We start from the raw sequence: 21,279 nt of genomic DNA on the forward strand, positions 1-21,279 counted from the left end.
CTCTCTCTCTTTTTTTTTCTTTTTTGAGACAGACTCTTGTTCTGTCACCCAGGCTGGAATGCAGTGGTATGATCTCGGCTCACTGCAAGCTCCCCCTCTAGGGTTCAAGCAACTCTCCTGCCTCAGCCTCCCAAGTAGTTGGGATTCCAGGTGCTAGCCACCACGCCAAGCAAATTTTTGTATTTTTAGTAGAGACGGGATTTCCCCATGTTGGCCAGGCTGGTCTTGGAAGTTTGATTTTTCTATGATCACCAATGGACACTTGATTTCTATAGCTTGAGAATGGCAGCCGTCTTTCTTTCTTTCTGACTTTCTTTCTTCTCGTGCTCTTCCAAACGTTCTGGCTGCTCTTTGCGGGTTCCTTTTCCTTTGCTCACATCTACAATATTGGTTTCCTAAGTCTGGTGCCTAGCGACTGTCTCCTCTCCACACACGTCCCTGGGCGGGCCACACTGAACTGTCAGGGCTTTCTCAACTACGCTTCCTCTCTCACCTGAAACCCTCTTCCCTACCCTTTCTACTAGGCTGACGTCTCCATCATTAGCTGCTTCCCACCCTTGTCGGGATGGGCCTCTTGGGCAGGCTCCTCTTCTTTCTTTTCCTTCAATCATCCTCGCGTGCGGGACGCCGTCTGCCTGCTCTGCCGTCAGCCACGCATCTTGAGGGCAGGGACCACGCGGGGGTTGCCCATCTCCGTATCCTCAGTGCCAGCACTGCACTTCGCCCTGAGCAATTGTTCAATAAATGAGCAATGAGTAAATGAAAGAATGGGCAAAGCCATGTAACAGGAAAGGGGCCGGCGGCGTCTGCAGTGCAAGACCTGGTCGGGTGGAGCAGAGCCCCGGGGTTCAGGAGCCGGATCTGGAAGGCTCCCGCCGGTGGGAGAGGGGCCCGGCACAAGACGTCTCAGAGGCCGCCCACTGGGAGCCAACGGTTGCAGCGAGTTGTCCCCGCGAGTGAGGCCGGAGAAGGCGCAGAGGCCCCTGGCCCGGCCATTTCGCCCTTGCCGCGGCTGAGCAGCCAAGCCAACTACCAGACCCGCCGCGGATCACACACCCCTCGCTCGTCGCTCTTGGCCCCACCCGGCCACCGTCGCTCTCTACCGCGCCCGTGACCCGGAAGAGCATTCTCCTTAGCAACTGCGGGACTGCGGCGGCGCCGACCTCCGGGGAGAAAAGGTGAGACCCTCACTCGCCTCCCGGCTACTGCACGACCGCCTCGAGGGCGACCCGGGGTCTGGCCTCTGGGAGGTTCCGCGGCGCTTCGCCAGGCACCTGCGGCGGCGGCCGGAGACGAACGTCTTCCGCCTCTGTCGTTGCTCCCCGGCCTACGCATCTCCCCTGTCTCGCATCTCAGTCAGTGTCCGCCGCTCCCCACTCTGCTCTTGACGGAACCGGCCTCCCAAGCCGTGCTCGTAGCGCCTGGGCCCTTGTACCCTAGGATGGTGTGAGGGGAGCGAGACCAGCATTAGAGCCTGTTGCTATAGCGAGGTTGCTTTCCGAGGCTTGGGTCACCTGTGGACGCGGTTCTCAGGGGTCTTGATCGAGATGTTCAGCACTGGCAGGGATGGGGTGCCTCAGGGATCTTGAACAGCAGCCGTTTAATTATAGCATTATTCTTGACGCTTGCTCTTTCCACAGTGATACACTTTATCTGCTTTATTGATCGTAGAGACTCTTTTTAAAAAAATATAATTAAAAATATTTTAGATATGGGGGATACGCATGCAGGTTAGTTACATGGGTATATTGCACCCAGGTAGTGACCATAGTACACAGTAGGTAGTTTTAAACCCACATCCGCCATCTCGCCCCTCCCTCCGGTAGTCCACAGTGTTTATGTCCATGTGTGCTCAATGTTTAGCTCCCACTTATAAGTGAGAACACGTGGTATTTGGTTTTCTGTCCCTGTGCTAATTTGTTTAGGATTATGGCCTCCAGCTCCATCTATGTTGCTGCAAAGGACGTGAGTTCCTCCTTTTTTGTGGCTGCTTAGTATTCCATGGTGTACACCCACATTTTCTTTGTCCAGTCCGCCATTGATGGTCATCTAGGTTGATTCCGTGTCATTGCTATTGTGAATAGCTCAGCCGTGAACATACAGGGGCCTATGTCTTTTTGGTATACTCGTTTGTTTTCCTTTGGTTCTATACCCAGCAATGGGATTGCTGGGTGAAATCGTGGCTCTTTAGGTTCTTTGAGAAATCTCCAAACTGCTTTCTACAGTGGCTGAACTAATTTACATTTGAACAGTGTGTAAGTGTTCCCTTTTCACTACAGCCTCACCAGCATCTGTTGTTTTTTGACTTTTTGATAATAGCCATTCTGACTGGTGTGAGATGATATTTCACTGTTGTTTTGATTGGCATTTTTCTGATATAAGCATTTTTTTCATCTATTTGTTGGTTTCTTGTATGTTTGGGTCTTTTTTTTTGGGGGGGGGTGGTTATTCTTAGAAGTGTCTGTTTATGTCTTTTGCCTATTTTAAAAAATGGGCTTGACCGGTCGTGGTGGCTCACGCCTATAATCCCAGCACTTTGGGAGGCCGAGGCGGGTGGATCACGAAGTCAGCAGATGGAGACCATCCTAGTCAACAAGGTGAAACCCTGTCTCTACTAAAAATACAAAAATTAGCTGGGCATGGTGGTGCGCGCCTGTAGTCCCAACTACTCGGGAGGCTGAGGCAGGAGAATTGCTTGAACCCAGGAGGCGGAGGTTGCGGTGAGCCGAGATGGTGCCATTGCACTCCAGTCTGGGTAACAACAGCGAAACTACGTCTCAAAAAATAAAATAAAATAAAATTCAATTAAAAAATGGGCTTTTATGTTTTTTGCTTGTTGTTTAAGTTACATGTGGATTCTTGATACTGGACCTTTGTCAGATGCATAGTTTGTGAATATTCTCTCGCATTTTGTAGGTTGTCTGTTTACTCTGTTGGTAATTCCTTTTGCTGTTCGAGGCTTTATAGTTTAGTTACAACTTGTCAATTTTTGTTTTTGCTGCAGTTGCTTTTGGGGACTTAGCCAAAAATTTGCCAAGGTCAGTGTCAAGAAGTGTGTTTCCTAGGTTTTCTTCTAGGATTTTATAGTCTTTTATTTTGAGACAGGGTCTCACTGTCACCCAGGCTGGAGTGCAGTCGTGTGACTACAGGTCACTGCAGCCTCGACTTCCCTGGCTCAAGTGATCCTCCCACCTCAGCCTCCTGAGTAGCTGGGACTACATCTGTGCACTATCACGTTTGGCTGATTTTTGTATTTTTTGTGGAGATGTGGTTTCACCATGTTTCCCAGGCTGGTCTCTAACTCCTAGGCTCAAGGGATCCACCTGCCTCATTCTCCCCAAGTGCTGAAATTACAGGCATGAACCACTGTGCCTGGCTGAGGTCTTTGCATTTAAATTTTTAACCCATTATGTATATCGTGAAATATAAGGATCCAGTTTCATTCTGCTGCATATGGCTAGTCAGTTATCCCAGCACCATTTATTGAATAGGGAGTCCCTTTCCCTATTTGACATTTAAAAAAATTGCTCGTTTTTGTCAGCTTGTTGCAGATCAGATGGTTGTAGGTGTGGGACTTTGTTTCTGAGTTTTCTCTTCTGTTCCATTGTTCCGTAGGTGTGAGACTTACTTAGTTGTACATCTTGAATTTATTCTTATCTGGGGAATTTGCTTTCCAGTTGTGACTGAGGTGTGGTTAGTATATTCTGTAGGTTAGATTTTGTGTCTTCCAGTTTTTCTGCCAAAGGAGATCTTCCTGGGCCTGACTAGGTTTGAGAAATATTTCAAATGAAATTTGCTACATTGAAGAGTGTTGTTAATAGCCCAGACTTACACTTCAAAAAACACTATGGCACTGGAAAACCTCTCCTGATTGAGTTTGAATGAGTGGTACTAAGGAAACTGTAAGCCTTATTTGAACATGGTTGGATAATGACTTTATTTTTCATTTGATGATGATGGAGCTAAAACTGAGGCATGTGAACCATTTTTGGAAATGACATTATTTGGGAATAAAATGCGGGAGTTTCTGTACCAAATTCATAATTCAAAATTATAATTTCATTTCAATTTAATAAATATTAAGCATCTATAGCATTATATACTTTAAAGGATATAAAAGAAATAAAAGACTGCACACATGAAATTGTTAGGAAAGCAGTAAAATGGACATTTGTTTAAATGCAAAATATTTGGTAGAGATATTAAGTGCTGTAGTAGGTCAGAGAGTGGAGAAATCATTTATGGGTTAAATGGGACTTGATTTGTCTCTGAAGTACAGATATAATTTGTATTTGTATTGGAGGGGATAGGAAGTCCTAATTCCTTGCCTTATATTCTTAAGAGTTTGGGAAAATGTTCCATGTGGCATTTTGAAGGTCTTATTTAATGCTCTCAGGTCACTTGATTTGTGATCTATTTCTACCAAATAGTCTTAGTGCAAATCTAGAGGACATTTTTCCTGTTTGAGATCTTAGATAGTGAACCTACTAATACAGGGCTTTGCCTTTAGAGATTCTTTGTTCTGCATTTGATGTTAGGTTTATACCAACACCAAATGCACAATTGAAGTATAGTTATTGTTTCAGTCATGCTCAAGAGTCTTGTGAAATGTTGCTCTCTATTTATTTGACTGATATTTCTGAAGTGCTTCCTATGTAGCATTAACTATATCAGGAAATACCAAAAAACAACAATTACTTAGTAACCAGTAGGTGTGCACTATATATGGAGGATGTGTGTGTTTAGCCTATCAGCCTTTGATGCTCAGCATTTGCCTTGAGACATTGAAAGCCAGAGCAATTTATTTATAAATCTGAGCCTTTTTTGTTTTTGAGTTTAATAAGGGGGCTCAATTGCTTTGGGCATCCACCAGAGATACATTTGTGAAGATGACCAAACTCTTAAGTCCTCTTAAAAGATGTTTTGTTGCTTTTTTATAGACTTAGTGGTCATTTATTCACTTATTCAACAAATATATTGGAGATGGGGGAGCGTGAATGCATATATGATCCCCGTCCTTAGTAGATGATACTCAACCACACAAATGCAAAACTATGGCTGTGACAAGTGTTTTAGGGAAATCACAGAAATGACATTTTAAGTGAGATCTGCAAGATGCACAGGAAGAGAACAGTGTTTTAGTCGAAGCAAACCCATGTTGCCCGGGATGGAGTGCGGTGGTGAGATCACGCCTCATTGCAGCTTCAACCTTTTGGGCTCAAGTGATCCTCCCGCTTCAGCCTCCCGAAGTTCTGGGATTATAGATGTGAGCCACCACACCTAGCCTGTAGTTTTATTTTACCCTTCAAAAACTTTTTTATTTTACAGGAGGAGTTGCTATGAAATGAAATACTATTGAGCATGAATATAAGTAAGACTACCTGGAATGAGTGGATAGATCCCTCTGAGGTTTGGCCATCTATGCTATTTTTGGTGATGTCAAGGAAGTGGAGACTTGACCAGAATTATTATTATTCATTTTTTTTTTTTTTTGAGATGGAGACTTACTCCATTGTGCAGGCTGGAGTGCAGTGGTGCTATCTCAGCTCATTACAACCTCCACGTCCTGGGCTCAAGCTATTCTCCAGCCTCAGTGTCCTGAGTTACTGGGACTACAGGCACATGCCACCATGCCTGGCCAATATTTTGTATTTTTAGTAGAGATGGGGTTTCACCATGTTGTCCAGGCTGGTCTTGAACTCCTGACCTCGAGCCATCCTCCTGTCTTGGCCTCTGAAGTGCTGGGATTACAGACATGAGCCACTGCATTCAGACTTTTTGAGACAGAATCTCACTCTGCTGCCCAGGCTGTAGAGCAGTGATATGATCATAGCTCACTGTAACCTTGAACTCCTGGGCTCAAGTGATCTTCCCACCTGAACCTCCTGAGTAGCTGGGTCTACAGGCATGAGCCACTATACCCAGCTAGTTAAAAAACTTTTTTTATTTTTTTGGAGATACAGGGTTTTGCTATGTTGCTCAGGCTTGTCTGAAACTCTTGGCCTCAAGTGATCCTCCTGCCTCAGCCTTTCAAATGTTGGAGTTACAGGCATAAACCACTGCACTTGTCCCAGAATTCTTGTTGTCTTTATTAAACTGAGGGTGTTGGTAGAATGGCACAAGATGCTCCTTTTTGTCATGTAACATGAAGTAGAAGGATTTGATGTTTTTATCATGTAAGAGGCATTTTATTTGGAACCATAGCAAAAACTTGATGTCTTAGAGTAGTTATTTTGTGACTGGTTATGTTGAGGCAAGACTTGATCAAGTGTAGTCAACTGTTAATTCATCTACTTTTGATTCCTTACTTGCCCCAATAACAGGCTGCCTCTGGGATGCACTAATGGTGGCAGACGAGACAGTGGTCACATTGGTAGGAAGGGACTTCATGTGGTGCAAAGTACCTTTAAATTGTCTCTGATGAAATCATGGGACAGGGGAGAAGGGCTGATGAAGTACCTGCCCTCAGTAAAGTAGACACTGAGAGCTTGTGTGACCCAAATCAGGAGGAGACAGGAAGTTATATAATACTAATTGAAGAATCCTGCATTATAAGTTCTTTTTTGGTCCTCCTCTAATGAAATTAGATTGTTTTTATTTCCCAGTGGGCTTTGATGAGGAAAGGTTTGTGGTGATTAGCTGGGTGTTGAGGTATTCAGAGAGAAGCCCCAAACATTTCTGTTTAACTTCATTTTTTTAAGAGATCAGCTTTCCGCATGGGAAATAGTTGCCTCTTTCTCAGATGTCTGCCATGGTTAGCTTTCATCACTTTTAAAAGGTTAATGCAGAACTCTAGCAACAGTTATACCAGGAAGGAGCTATTATTATTTTTGTTTAATCCTTTTATCTATGGGACAGTATTAAACAATTCCAGAAATTTACATGTTTTTAAAAATTTTAGTTTGGTTTTGTAAATGAAAAAAATGAATTGTTCTGAGATTTTTTTTGAAATAATGCATTTATTTTCCCTTTGTTTTACTGAATTTTTGCCAGTTCAAATCAGTCTTTTTTACAAGTAAGGATGCCTTATAACTTTCATGACTGAAATACATATCATTAACAAAGAACAATTTTTAATAAATAAATTAGGGCCCAATTTGTGTTTTATAGGATTATCAATTATTGGTTAAGACCGATTTTTGAAGCCGATTTATTGAGGTATGGTTGACAGGTTATAAACTGCACATATTTAAAGTGTACAATTTGTTAAGCTTTGACATATGTGCACTTGTAAGACTATCATTACAAACAAGACAGAGAATGTATATATTATGCCCAAAACTGTTTTCATAACCCTGGCTCCCTGACCCTTATCCCAGACAACTGATGTTTTCATCACTCTACATTAACTTTCATTTCCAAGAATTTCCTCTTATTTTATATAAATGAAACTATACAATATGTAGTTATGCTTCTTTCACTCAGCATAGTTGAGAGTAATCATCTCTGTTGTTAACTGTATCACTAGTCGATTCCTCTTTAATATTGCATTGTATGGAGGTACCTCAGTTTATTAATACGTTTATCTGCTGATGGACACACTGGTTGTTACTGGTTTTAGTTATTAAAAATAAGGTTTCCATAAAAATTTGTTTACAAGGCTTTGTAGGGACATATATTTTTATTCCTCTTGGTTAAATACCTGGGAGTAGAATGACTAGATCATATAATAGATATATGCTTGATCTTTAAGAAAACTGTCAGTGTTTAGTATTCCTAAGTATTTAATAGTTTTTGATGCTGTTTGATATGGTTTGGTTTTGTGTCCCTACCCAAATTTCATGTTGAATTGTAATCCCCACATGTCGAGGAAGGAAGCGATTGGATTATGGGGCTGATTTCCCCCGTACTGTTCTCATGATAGTGAATTCTCACAAGATCTGATGGTTTTATAAATGGTAGTTTTTCTTCTGTTCTCATATGCTTTCTCTCTTGCCTGCTGCCATGTAAGACATGCCAGCTTCCTCTTTCACCATGATTATTTTCTAAGTCTTTCTCAGCCATGTGGATCTGTGAGTCAATTAAAACTCTTTCCTTTATAAATTACCCAGTCTTGGGTATTTCTTTATAGTAGTGTGAGAATGGAATGATACACTATTAAAAATAATATTTTTGAAATTTGTATTTCCGATTGTTGCTAGTATATAGAAATATGATTAATTTTTTACATTAATCTTCTTTGTCAATCTGGCTAAGCTCACTCAGCTCTTATTAGTCCTAGACCTTTTTTTTTTTTTTTTTTGAGATGGAGTCTCACTCTGTCACCCAGGCCGGAGTGCAGTGGCGCAATCTTGGCTCACTGCAACCACCACCTCCCAGATTCAGGCGATTCTCCTGCCTTAGCCTCCTGAGTAGCTGGGACTACAGGCACCTGCCACTGTGTCCACTAAGTGTTGTAGTTTTGGAAGAGACGGGTTTCACCATGTTGGCCAGGCTGGCCTCGAACTCCTGACCTCAAGTGATCTGTCCGCCTCAGCCTCCCAATGTACTGGAATTACAGGCATGAAACACTGCACCTGGTGTCCTAGAGCTTTTTAATATATTCCATTAGATTTTCTATGTAAAGATTATGTCATCTGTGAATAGTTTTAATTCTTCTTTTCAGGCTTTTGTTTCTTTTTGTTATTGCACTGGCTACAATCCGCAGTACAATGTTAAATAGAGATGATGAGAGCAGATTACTTGTCTTGTTTCTTCTCTTAGGGAGAAAGCATTTAGTCTTTTTTCTTCTTGAACATAGGGAATGCAGTTCTTTTTAAAAAAATGTTTTTGACATAGCGATCTCCTCGAACATATAACTTATCTGTATTTATTTCCTTAGAAATGCTGGGGTTTGGAGATGTTAGAATCAATAACGCTTATATTTCTTGATCCTAAGTGTTATCAGAACATAAGGCAATTCAAATTATGTGATAAAAGGATGTATTATAACCTGATCTTTTAGGCTAATAGAATAAACAGATCATTTCTTAAAAGTGCAATAAGATGATGTAGGCTGGGTGTGGTGGCTCAAGCCTGTAATCCCAGCACTTTGGGAGGCTGAGGCGGGTGGATCACGAGGTCAAGAAATCAAGACCATCCTGGCCAACATGGTGAAATCCTGTCTCAACTAAAAAATACAAAAATTATTTGGGTGTGGTGGCATGCGCCTGTAGTCCTGACTGGGGAGGCTGAGGCAGGAGAATTGTTTGAACCCAGGAGGTGGAGGTTGCAGTGAGCCGAGATCATGCCACTGCACTCCAGCCTGCCACCTGATGACAGAGCAAGACTGTCTCAGAAAAAAAAAAAAAAAGATGATGTATTCAGAGAAGTAATTATAATTTTATTTATTTAGAAAACATATATGCCTTTCAGTCTGTTGTGTCAGTTTGGTTGCTTTCTTTTTATAAAGCAAAGTCTTCAATACAATACAATACAATAATGAAAAATGAGTAGTTTTATCATTTGTCTCACCATAATTTAACAAATACTTGGGCATAGAGTTGAACTGGTTTATCTACTTTTTACACTTTTGAATGGCATTCAATTAAGGTTAGTTTTAGTAAAGATCTTAGAATCCCAGATGGGACTTTTCAGCTTTAGGAAATTGGAATGTGTCCCTGGGCTATGCCCATGCCAGAGTGCCAAGCTAAAGGAATGTAGGAAACCTCTAACCAGGCCCTGCAGGGGACTCTGTGCAAAATAATGAGGTCACTAGCTTGAAAAGCTCTGGACTCTGAGGCAGCTGAAACAGGATTCCATAACCTCTTTCCAATATTATTATTATGTATTATATATCTTTGAGGCTAAGAATCCAGGGAAGGGAAAGCAGAAATGGGGTTGCTCAACTGAGAGGATAAAAAAGAGATGAGGGATGAAGGACTCGAAGTTAGAAGAAGGAAGAGCAGTTCTGCACGCTTGAGGGAGCGAGGGAGGAGAGGGATGTGCTTAGAGAAAGAAAGCTCCCTTAGAGGTCCTGAGGTAGTGCAGTTCTGGAATAAACTACTACTTTCCCATTCTTTATTCCCACGTATTTCTACGTTCTCATTCCCTCTCCTCCTTCTTTCTCTCTCTCTCTTACTTTCTTTTTCTCTCCTCTCTCTTTCTCACACACACACCCCTGTTTAAGAAGTGAATATGATGTGCTCGCTTCGGCAGCACATATACTAAAATTGGAACGTTACAGAGAAGATTAGCATGGCCCCTGCGCAAGGATGACACGTAAATTCGTGAAGCATTCCATTAAAAAAAAAAAAGAAGTGAATATGAATATGGAAAGCAGATGATAAGGGAGGTTGGATTAAATTGTGGAGCATGTATTTAGTTTTTATTTCAATAGTTTTAGGGGAACAAGAGGCTTTTTTTTACATGGATGGATTGTGTAGGGGTGAAGTGTTGGCTTTTAGTGTACCCATCACCCTGATAGTGTATATTACAACTCTTTTCTAGGTCTTTTCTATTTAACTACTGTACGCATCTGCTCCAGGGAAGGTATCTTTTAAAATTTCCTTGAATTCCCTAATACAGATGTTTCTTGACTTCTGCTGGGGTTGCATCCTGATAAACCCATCATAAGTTGAAAATATCATACATTGGGCCAGGTGTGGTGGCTCATGCCTATAATCCTAGCACTTTGGGAGGCTGAGGTGGGCAGATTACTTGAGCTCAGGAGTTTGAGACCAACCTGGGCAACATGGTGAAACCTGTCACTACTGAAAATATGAAAAATTAGCTGAGTATAGTGGTGCGCACCTGTAGTCCCAGCTACTTGGGGGCCTGAGGTGGGAGGATTGCTTGAGCTTGGGTGGTGGAGGTTGTGGTGAACTGAAATTGCACCCCTGTACTCCAGTCTGGGCAACAGAGCAAGACTCTCTCAAAAAAGTAAAAATAAATTGAAAATGCATTTACTGTACCGAACCTACTGAACGTCATAGCTTAGTTTAGCCTACATTAAATGCGTTATGGTAGCTTAAAGTTTGGCAAATCATTTAACACAAAGACTTTTTTATAATAAAGTGTTGAATACCTCATGTAATTTATTAAATACTGAAAGTGAAAAACAGAGTGATTGTATGGGTCGTTGAAGTACAATTTTACTGAATGAGTATGCACCATTGTAAAGTCAAAAACTATAAGTTGAACCATGATAAGTTGGGGACTGTCTGTACAATCTTACATGTAATTAATTTGGAGGCTTATTGATTGATTGATAACATTTTCATACTGTAGCACCCTTAGTTCCACTTTATTAGCACTTGTGATTGTATTGTTTATTGTATAAGAAGTCTTAAGTCCTGTGTTCATGAAATTCCTTCCAAAGAAGTCAGCATACTTTATGCTAATTAATTTATTGATTCTCTCAGCCTTTGGCTTACCATACCCAAAGAGTATCCCACTTTCTCAAGCATCCAGGATCCTGCTTCGGCTTAAGGGTCATTGTGTGATCTTGTACTGTGCTAATGAAAGGAACACTCAGAAGATAGTGTTGTGGGCAGAGCCCAGGCCTGGTTCTCGGGGACTTCTAAACTTCTGGCCAGTAGGGAGGAATACATGTGACACTGTCGTTGAACTCAGAACTACCCACCACATGCAGAATTTGCTCTGACACTGCAAATACTCAATTGGACTCACTGTAATATTTGTATCTCAAAGGAATTGAAAGCTGAGATTTCAAATGGGTTTCATGGAATTTTGATCAGTTAGAAAATAATTAATGGAAAAATATCTAGCTGTTAAAATTGGATCATTCTTCTTGCAATACTTTTAATTTTGTTGCACATGTTTTTTGCTTTTTTCTTGTGTTCTGGTCTGAAGTGATTGTCAGTGGTTTGTGTTTGATCAGGAGCTATTGCCCTTACAAATATCCCTGCCCTACCTCCATGAGTCTCCTTGTTAATACAACTTCAGAAGAAAATCTGAAAATCAAGGTTTCTGTTGACTTCCTACAGGTGATAGAAGGACATGATAGAACCTGGCAGATTTTCAGTGGGAAAGATTGAGTCTAGAATTAAAAGACTATGTATGTTTTTACATGCATTCCATAGCCTTATTTGTTTGTAACTGGAAAGTTACAAAGTAGAGTATGCAAAATATGTGTAAGGTGTATAGAATAGCAGGACAATGAACACTCGATGTACACAACCACCAGATTAAGGAAAAGAATTATCGTTGCCATTGAAGATCTCTGTGCCTTTCCCCTTTCTGAGGTAATCTGAATTTTGGGTTCTTTCTTTATACTTGAACCACATAATTCGTATCCCTAAACTGTGGTTTAATTTTACATGTTTTGACATTAATCAAATGGAATCACGGTACAGATGTTTTTCTGCGATTTGCTTTCTTCCCATAATGTCATATGTGTTTGCTTTGGTCAGATTTTGTAAATAATCGTGGGCTGCTTGCACACAGACGTATAAGATTATTTTGTAATAATTTCCCTTATTTGACTCAGAGAATATAATTTATATGTTTCAGTCTTGTGGAAGTAAAAGAGAATGATTTCTGACTGGATAAAAAGAAACCACTCTCCTTTAAGGCATTCTGTCTCCATGCACTCCCCCTCCCTCACTCTGGATCCCATTGCAGAGGAGCCCTTCGAGGGGGCGTTATGTTTTTCCTCTTTTACCTCACCTTGGGCAGGCTGAGACACCTCCTGCTCCTCAAATAGGTGTGGCCTAGTGCTTCTTTACCCTGTGTATGAGAGTCACCAGGGGAAGGGAGCTTTGAGAATATCCACGCCTATGTGCAAACATTGACCAATTAAAGTAGAATAACTCCTTTACCTGCAATTAAATTAGAATATTTCTATCTTTTAGCTGTTTTTAAATTTAAAATTACAATTTTGTTTTAATTGGGTTGCTTCTTTCATATTGATTGTAGGTCTTCATAATATTCTGTATATTAATCCTTGAACTCCTGTGTGTTATAGATATTTTCTCCTAGTCAATTGATGTGTCTTTATGATTCCTTTTGGCTTACAGAAGTTTTTGATTTTTTATAATTTTTTTTGAGACTTTATTATTATGACATCTGTATTTTATGTCTTAACTAAGAAGACTTTCTTTGCTCCTAGGATTTAAGCAACTTTTTCTATATTCTTACTGTATTTATAATTTTATTTCCAAGATTTAGCACTTTAAGCCACCTACAGTTTATTTTATATATTTAATTTACTTTTTTATTTTGAAATAGGGTTTCACTCTGTCACCCAGGCTGGAGTACAGTAGCATGATCTCAGCTCACTGCAGCTTTGACCTCCTGAACTCACGTGATCCTCCTACCTCAGCCTCCCAAGTAGCTAGGTCTACAGGCATTCATGCCTGGCTAATTTTTGTATTTTTTGTAGGGATGAGATTTCACCATGTTGCGCAGGCTGGTCTTAAATTCTTTGGCTCAAGCGATCCATCTGTCTTGGCTTCCCAAAGTGCTAGGATTACAGGTGTGCACCACTGAGCCTGGCCTGCAATTTATTTTTTATGTCTAGTAAGAATCTAACTTTTCTTCAGATAGCCAGCTCTCCCATTATCATTTGAGTGGTTCTCCCTCCTAGTGATTTGAAATACTTGAAAAATAATTTCCGTTAAGGTCTGTTTCTAGACTCTCTGTTTTCTTCTAATGATGTCTTTGCCTATTTCCAGTTAAATATGATAGTCTTTTAATTACTGGTATGTCATAGGATGTTTTTCAATTTGATAGAGCAAGTCTTTTCTCATTACTCTTTTGCAAACATTTCTCATCTATTTTGTGCATTCTTCTTCCATTAGATTTAAAAAATTACTTTTTATCAATGTGAAAATCACATAAAATAATGTTAGCCATTTTAAAGGGAATACTTGTAGTGAGTGTGACTAGTAGTACTTCTTGTGGTTTTGATTTACGTTTTCCTAATGACTGATGATGTTGAGCATCCTTCCATAAACTTGTTGGCTGTAATTATATCTTCTCTGGAGAAATGGTCATTCAGATCCTTTGCCCATTTTTTTTTCATTTCATTTTTAAGATAAGCTTGTTAGGTCTGGCATGGTGGCTCACACCCGCAATCCCAGCACTTTGGGAGGCTGGGGCAGGCAGATCACAAGGTCAGGAGTTTGAGACCAGCCTGGCCAACATGGTAAAACCCCGTCTCTACTGAAAATACAAAAAATTAGCTGGGTGTGGTGGTGCCAGTCTGTAATCCCAGCTACTTGGTAGGCTGAGGCAGGAGAATCGCTTGAACCCAGGATGGAGGTTGTAGTCAGCTGAGATTGTGCCATTGCATTCCAGCTTGGACAAAAGAGCAAAACTCCCTTCTCGAGAACAAGAAGAAGAGGGGAAGGAAGGGGAGGAAGGGGAAGAAGGGGAAGGGGAAGAGGAAGAAGGGGAAGGGGAAGAAGGGGAAGGGGAAGGGGAAGAAGGAGGAAAACTCATTAATTTCTATTAAAAGGCCGTGATTGGAATTTGTGATCACATTGACTTTTTCAACTCATTTTTAATTGGCATCTTTATAGTATGGAGTCTTTTTTTAAATCAAAAGCAGGGTTTATTTTTTTAGGTCTCTTTTATGTTTTCAAGTGATCCTCTTAAGCCTCCCAAAAAGCTGGGGCCACAGGCATGTGTACTATGCCTGGCTAATTTTTAAATTTTATTTTTTGAGACAAAGTCTCACTCTGTTGCCCAGGCTGGAGTGCAGTGGTGCAATCTCAGATTACTGCAGCCTCTGCCTCTCAGTTTCAAGTGATTCTGGTGCCTCAGCCTCCCTAGTAGCTGGGATTATAGGTATGCATCACTGTGCCTAGCTAATTTTTTCTTTTTTTTTTGTGTGTGTATATATATACACACACACACACATATTTTTTTTTGAGATGGAGTTTTACTCTTGTTACCCAGGCTGGAGTGTAATGGCACCATCTCGGCTCACCGCAACCTCTGCCTCCTGGGTTCAAGCGATTTTCCTGCCTCAGCTTCCCGAGTAGCTGGGATTACAGGCACGCACCACCATGCCCAGCTAATTTTTGTATTTTCAGTAGAGACGGTGTTTCACCATGTTGACCAGGATGGTCTCGATCTCTTGACCTTGTGATCCACCCACCTCGGCCTCCCAAAGTGCTGGGATTATAGGCCTGAGCCACTGCACCCGGCCCTAATTTTTATATTTTCAATAAAGATAGGGTTTCACCATGTTAGCCAGGCTAGCCTTGAACTCCTGACCTCAAGTGATCTGCCCCCCTTGGCCTCCCAAAGAGCACTGACAGTAGAGCTCCATTTGGTTACTTTTAGGGAAGCCCTGGCTCCGGATGGTCATGAGCCATCAGGAGTATGGTTTTCGAGCTGCTTCTCCGTTCTTTTCTTCTGTCCTTTATACTTCTTTTCAGTCAAGCTGGGTAGCTTTCCCTTCTATCTGTCATCTATCATAGGAAAAGCCTTTTAAGTGTTGATTGTGCTGGCTGTGATATAACTGAGGTGTCCTAAATTGCAATCTTGTAAGTAATTTGAGAGTTTTTTTTACCTGTCATACTAAGTTTTATGAAGTGACACTTTTTATATGCTCAGCTTATCTTACACAGGGAAAAGAAATGAGCCACTGGCAGAATTTGTCATAATGGAAGTCCTCTGGTATAGTTTTACCTGTTTACGGGGAGACAGTCACATTCAGTTGTTGGGCCAGTAATTATTATACAAAATGTGTGTAACCCTGCAGGGCTAGGTTCTGGAGAAGGAGCCTAGGTGTTCTTAGGCCATACTGAAATGTTTGCTCTTCTTGACCCATTGAACCAAATTTGTTTAGGAAAAAGTATAATTATTTTTATCAGTAAATCTAAATAGACCTGGCATTACTATTAAAAATGTATGAATATGTGTATATGTATATATTTTGTTTGATTACAAAGGTAAAAAAAATTTGAACACTTTTAAGAAACAAAAGATCAAATGTTACTAAATTGTATGCCTTGAAGTGAGTAATTCTATTTCTAAAGAGATTTAAAGTTGTGAATGTGGCCTGTCTAGAGGTTTCATTTGTTCCACTTTGAGAGGCAGTGATTAAAGAGATGGTTCATTGTATGATCATTGAGGTTTTTATTCTAAGACATCTTGTTATGGCAGATCATTGCATTTTTAAGATGGTGAATTATCCTCATCTCTAGGCCATCTATATCCTTTAAAAAGAATCATGCTGTGGCCTCCCAAAGTGCTGGGATTCATGTGTGAGCCAGTGTGCCTGGCGGAATTTATTTTTTAACATACAAAATATTGATGAAATTCTTCCTTTAAAAATTTATATCCTTTTTTTAAATAGATTTTGTGCTCTCTAAGTATTATGAAAATAATTTATTTTTTCTATCTTTGTTTCTTTACTGAGCATATTTGTGCGTGGAGGACTGGGGACATAGTAGACCTATTTCCGTGTAAGGAGTGTGAACTGTCCTGACTCTTCCATAGGATGTACTCTTACTAAGCACATAGCACATCCACCTGGAGGAAATGGATTGGGCTGACAGTGGCTTAGAAGCAGTTCTAGTTTGAAACTAAGGTTAATGTGAGAGATTTTGACTGGAAGTGGATGGATTGAATGTGGTTCTGCTCTAGGGTGACTTTAACCGACTGAGAACTTGGAATTCATGGGAGAGAAAGGTTTGTGAAGTTAGATGATCCCAAGGCCTATAGAAGAACACACACTGTCTCCCAGAGCTGATTAAAGGGATTGTAGCTCCTGGCAAGATAGAGATTTGGAGCTGGAAGAAACTTTAGACTGTCATCTCAAACTGTAGTGGGAAATTAGAGATTTGAAGAGACCGATGGGGTTGCAGGAAGATTTTATTTAAGTGATTACGGGCTCAGAGGAATTGCTTCCTAATTCTAAGCCAAGGACAAAGAACATGGGGTACCTTTTATGCGCCTAGGATGATGCAGCAGCAAATAGGTTTATAGAAGCCAGAACAAAGAACAGTTAATTAACTTGTAACATGTCTTGTGATGTGCTTTACATTTGAAAAGTAACATCTTGAGAAACACTTCTTGCAGTTTTTATCTGCTCTTTGACCTTGCAACTGGTCAGCAAGAAAAACAGGAATTTCTAGTTGCCTGGGAACTTTGCTAAGAATGTGGAGGGGATAAGATAAGGGTTAAATGGTTTGCAGGAAGGCAGTTTAATATTCTGCCTTAAACAGGGCTGGGGAGGTGTTAAACATCACACAACACAGCAAAATTTACTTTGTTGTATAGCAACTACAAATTACAAGGTTTTGTTTTACTGTTACTGCTATTTAATTTCCTTCTTCATAACAACTGATTTAGACTTCATCAAAGTATTTAAGGGCTTGAGGGATTGGAAAATATTTTTGAATCTGCTTTCCAGAACCTTTGGCTTCTAAAGCGAAGGGTGAACTAGAGGCTGAGAAACATCAAATTGAAGAACAAATATGCTGCTCAGTTAGGGAGAACTGGAGAATATGTTGGGAAAACTGGAGAATATGTTGGGAGAACTGGAGAATATGTTGTTCTGTAGAAGCTGCTTAGAGATAGTCATCGTATTCTGGGGAAATTAAAAAAAAAGAAAAACAATGACATGTGGCTTATGTAAAGAATTAAAAAGTAGGCCGAGCATGGTGGCTCAGACCTGTAATCCTAGCACTTTGTGAGGCTGAGGCGGGTGGATCACTTATGGTTAGGAGTTCGAGATCAGCCTGGCCAACATGGCAAAACCCTGTCTCTACTAAAAGACAAAACAAAACAAAAATCAGCAGGTGTGCTGGCGGGTGCCTGTAATCCCAGCTGCTCGGGAGGCTGAGGCAGGAGAATTGCTTGAAGGTGGAGGTTGCAGTGAGCTGAGATCACACCATTGCCTTCAAGCTTTGGCAGCTTATCCAGGCTGGAGTGAGTGGTGCAATCTGGGCTCATTGCAACTTCCACTTCCCAGGTTCAAGTGATTCTCCAGCCTTAGCCTCCTGAGTAACTTGGGATTACACGTGTGTACCAGGCTGGTCTCAAACTCCTGGGCTCAAAGGATCCTTCCACCTCAGCCTCTGAAAGTGCTAGGATTACAGGCATGAGCCACCACACCTAACATTAACTGTCTTTTAACTTTAGAGTTGCAAAACATTACGGAGGCTTTTCATTATTTTCCATCAGCATATATTATATTATTTGCCTCAGGATATATTGCCAAACTGTACCTGTAATTCCTGATGTAACATTAGGCCATAATAAATTATCCTGTTATCAAGAACATTTATTAGGTGTGTACTCTGTGGGCATGGTGTAGAAGTAGGCACAAGACATGGTCCCTGCTCCTCAGTAATTTACAGGTGTTGAGGAGTACACAGGACATCTCTTTCAATGACCTAATTCACTAAACATTTCCTGGGTACCCATTGTGTGCCAGCCTTTCCAGGAACTGGGGATACAGTGATGAACAGGACAGACAAGCGTCTACACTCTTGAAATTTATGTGCTGGGATCCTCAACACTTCACGTGCTAAATGACGAAAATTGTTCAGGACCTTACAAGAGGAGGTATTACTTTGCTGTGGTATGGTTGGAAGGTTGTACTGAGGGAGGAGGACTGGGGATGGATGGGCATGAGTGTTCATTTCCCAGTGTGTATTCTGTGGAACCTGCTATCAAAGATTTTTGTGGTCAGATAGATGGAAAACATGACCTACTTGGGATTGCGCAGAAGGCATCCCAAGAGCTGGAGAAATTAGATGAGGCAGTAGGGGAGAGGATATGGAATTTGAACTGTTTTTTACTGGGTAAAATTTTAAGAGTGAGGTTGGAGTAGAGGCTGAGTGAATTCTGTGAAAATGTGCAGGAAGCCTGAAGAGTACGGGCCATGTTGGGCGATACTGCCCAAAATGCACCTGTCTGCAGCCTCCCCTCCTACCCTTGCAGAAGCTACCTCTTGCTTTTGGCCCCACCACGTCACCTTTTCCTTTTTCTCCTTTCATAAAAACACCAACAAAAAGGCAAACCCTGTCTTTTGCTTCTACTTATCCCCCTTCATGGCCAAATTTCATAAGCAATCAACAGCTCACCAACTCCACATCCTCCCAACCCATTCATGCCTCAGCTGATTTCTCTTTTGTGTTACCCCATTGCTTCCCCCTTGCAGCTCTCACTGAGCCCCTTGTGATATTCATGCTGCTAAGTGTAATGAACGCTTCATGCTTTATTTCACTTCTCATAGTAATATAGGACTTTATTGCCCTCTTGAAACCTTGATTTTCCTTCTCTTTTTCCCCCTGCCAAGCCTCCAGGAAGTACAGAAAAAACATTTTCCTGACATCACACTCTTCCAGGTTTTCTCTTATTTCTCCCTCTGAGGAGGCCATTTCTTTTCAGTCTGCAATTTCTGTCTCTTGCTTCAATGGCTATTGAACTTTGAGGTGCCTCAAAGTCTCAATCCTAGGTTCTTTCCCTTTTTTCTCCATGTTCTTCCTACGCTGATCTCATCTGTGTTCAACTTTAGTTGCTTTGGTTATGATTTGTTCTCTGGTGACTCCCAAATTTGCTCTCAGCCCAGATGTTCTTCAGAGCTCTTGACTTTTGTGTCTAGCTGCCTAGTGTTGCAGTCACCTCAAACTCAGTATGTCTGATTCTGGGTTAATGATCTCTACCCCTGTATCCTAACTTAATAACCTTGTCCTGGTGCATGGAACGCCCATCCATCCAGTTATATAAGCTAGAAAATAAGTTATCTTTTTTTTTTTTTAATTTTGAGACAGAGTCTTGCACTGTCACCCAGGCTGGAATGCAATGGTGCGATCTCAGTTTACCTCAACCTCTGCCTCCCAGGTTGAAGCAAGTCTCTTGCCTCAGCCTCCTGAGTAGCTGGGACTGCAGATGTGAGCCACCATGTTGATTTTTGTATTTTTAGCAGAGACAGGGTTTTGCCTGAGGGTTTGTATCATTTAAGTTTAATTACCTGGAGATTTTAAACAGATCCTGAAATGATATATTGTAGGTAAATGGTGTCCAGCTAATGTCTTTAATTAAAATGAAATAGGTACATACATTTAAGTCCCTCCCTTTCGTCCACTTTAATACTTAAGGATAAAACAGGAAGCTCAGAATCTAACTGCATTGTTTTTGGTCTTCTTAGAGAGCCCTAATGGTCAACAGTGTTGGGTAAGAAAGTCATTGTTGAATAAGTTGTCATTCAGCTATGTCAATGACCAGGTTCTAGAAATGAAAAAAAAAAAAAAACAATTTATCTATTTTTTTTCCTTTGTGAATCATGCTTTTTAGGTCATGACTAGGAACTCCTCACCTAATCCCAGGTCACAACGCTTTTTCTCCTCTAAGAGTTGTATAGTTTTGTATTAGATCTCGGATCCATTTTGAGTTAATTTTTATATGTGGTCTGAAGCAAAGGTCAAGATTTTTTGTTAGGTTTTTTTTGGTCTATTGATGTCCAGTTGATCCAGCACTATTTGTTGAAAAGGCTGTCTTTCCTCGCTTGAATTGCTTTTGTATTTTTGTGTAAAATCAGTTGGGCATATTTGTAAGGGGCTATTTCTGTGATCTCTCTATTGTTCCATTGGTCTAGTTGGCTGTACCTCTGAAAATATCACAGTCTTAATTGCTATAGCTATGTAGCTTAAAATCAGGTAGGGTGATTTCTCCAACTTTATTTTTTTTGGTTGTTCATTATTTTAGTTATTCTAGTTCCTTTGCATTTCTATATAAAATGTAAGATTAACTTGTCTATATCTGTGAAAGATCTTGGGACTTTGATAAGAATTACGTTGGATTTATAGAACAGCTTGGGGAGAATTGGTATCTTTACTACGTCATAGTCTGCTGATGTCAATGGCTTACCACTTCAGCTAGAACATAGGAACCTTACCACGATTTAGGCCCCTTTATCCTCCCTACTTTATAGTTGGTTGTCTTAAATATCTCCTTTACATATGTTGAAAACCATATTAGACAATATTATACTTTTGGTTTTAATTATCTAATGTAATTTTTAAAACTCAAGCGGAGAAAGTCTAATAGTAGTACACTTGCCTATAAAGTTACTCTGCAACATTAGTTACTTTTTACTTCTAAAAGCTCTATTTAATTCTTTTAAAATTTATATTTTAGTAAGTTTCTTTCACTTGTGTTTATTTTTTCTTTCATTCTTGAGATAGGGTCTCACTCTCACTGGCTGGAGTGCAGTGGCACGATCATGGCTCACTGCAGCCTTGACCTTCTGGGCTCAGGTGATCCTTTTACCCCAGCCTCCCAAGTAGTGTATGCCACCACATCTGGCTAATTTTTTGTAGAGACAGTTTCTCACTATGTTGCCCAGGCTGATCTCGAAGTCCTGGACTCAAG

At 40.7% G+C, this 21,279-nt stretch overlaps 1 protein-coding gene and 1 non-coding gene across 16 annotated transcripts in view; both read left to right on the plus strand.

Moving 5' to 3' along the window:
- Positions 1–1,125: 1,125 nt before the first annotated feature.
- Positions 1,126–21,279, plus strand: part of DIS3L2 (DIS3 like 3'-5' exoribonuclease 2) — a 385,922-nt gene continuing 365,768 nt past the window's right edge. For 12 of the 15 annotated variants that reach the window (XR_013519159.1, XR_004744905.3, XR_013519158.1 and 9 more), the window contains exon 1: positions 1,126–1,178. The gene's annotated coding sequence lies outside the window, so the exon portion shown is untranslated. Of the gene's footprint in view, positions 15,438–21,279 lie in introns of all 15 variants that reach the window. The other 3 variants (XM_054258039.2, XM_078328828.1, XM_078328827.1) reach the window with 2 other exon arrangements.
- LOC118154881 (U6 spliceosomal RNA) lies at positions 10,122–10,228 on the plus strand. Its single transcript, XR_004745131.1, has one exon. It is a non-coding gene; the product is annotated as a U6 spliceosomal RNA (small nuclear RNA).

Source organism: Callithrix jacchus, chromosome 6 (genome assembly GCF_049354715.1).
Source record: "Callithrix jacchus isolate 240 chromosome 6, calJac240_pri, whole genome shotgun sequence".
Taxonomy (NCBI): Eukaryota; Metazoa; Chordata; class Mammalia; order Primates; family Cebidae; genus Callithrix; species Callithrix jacchus.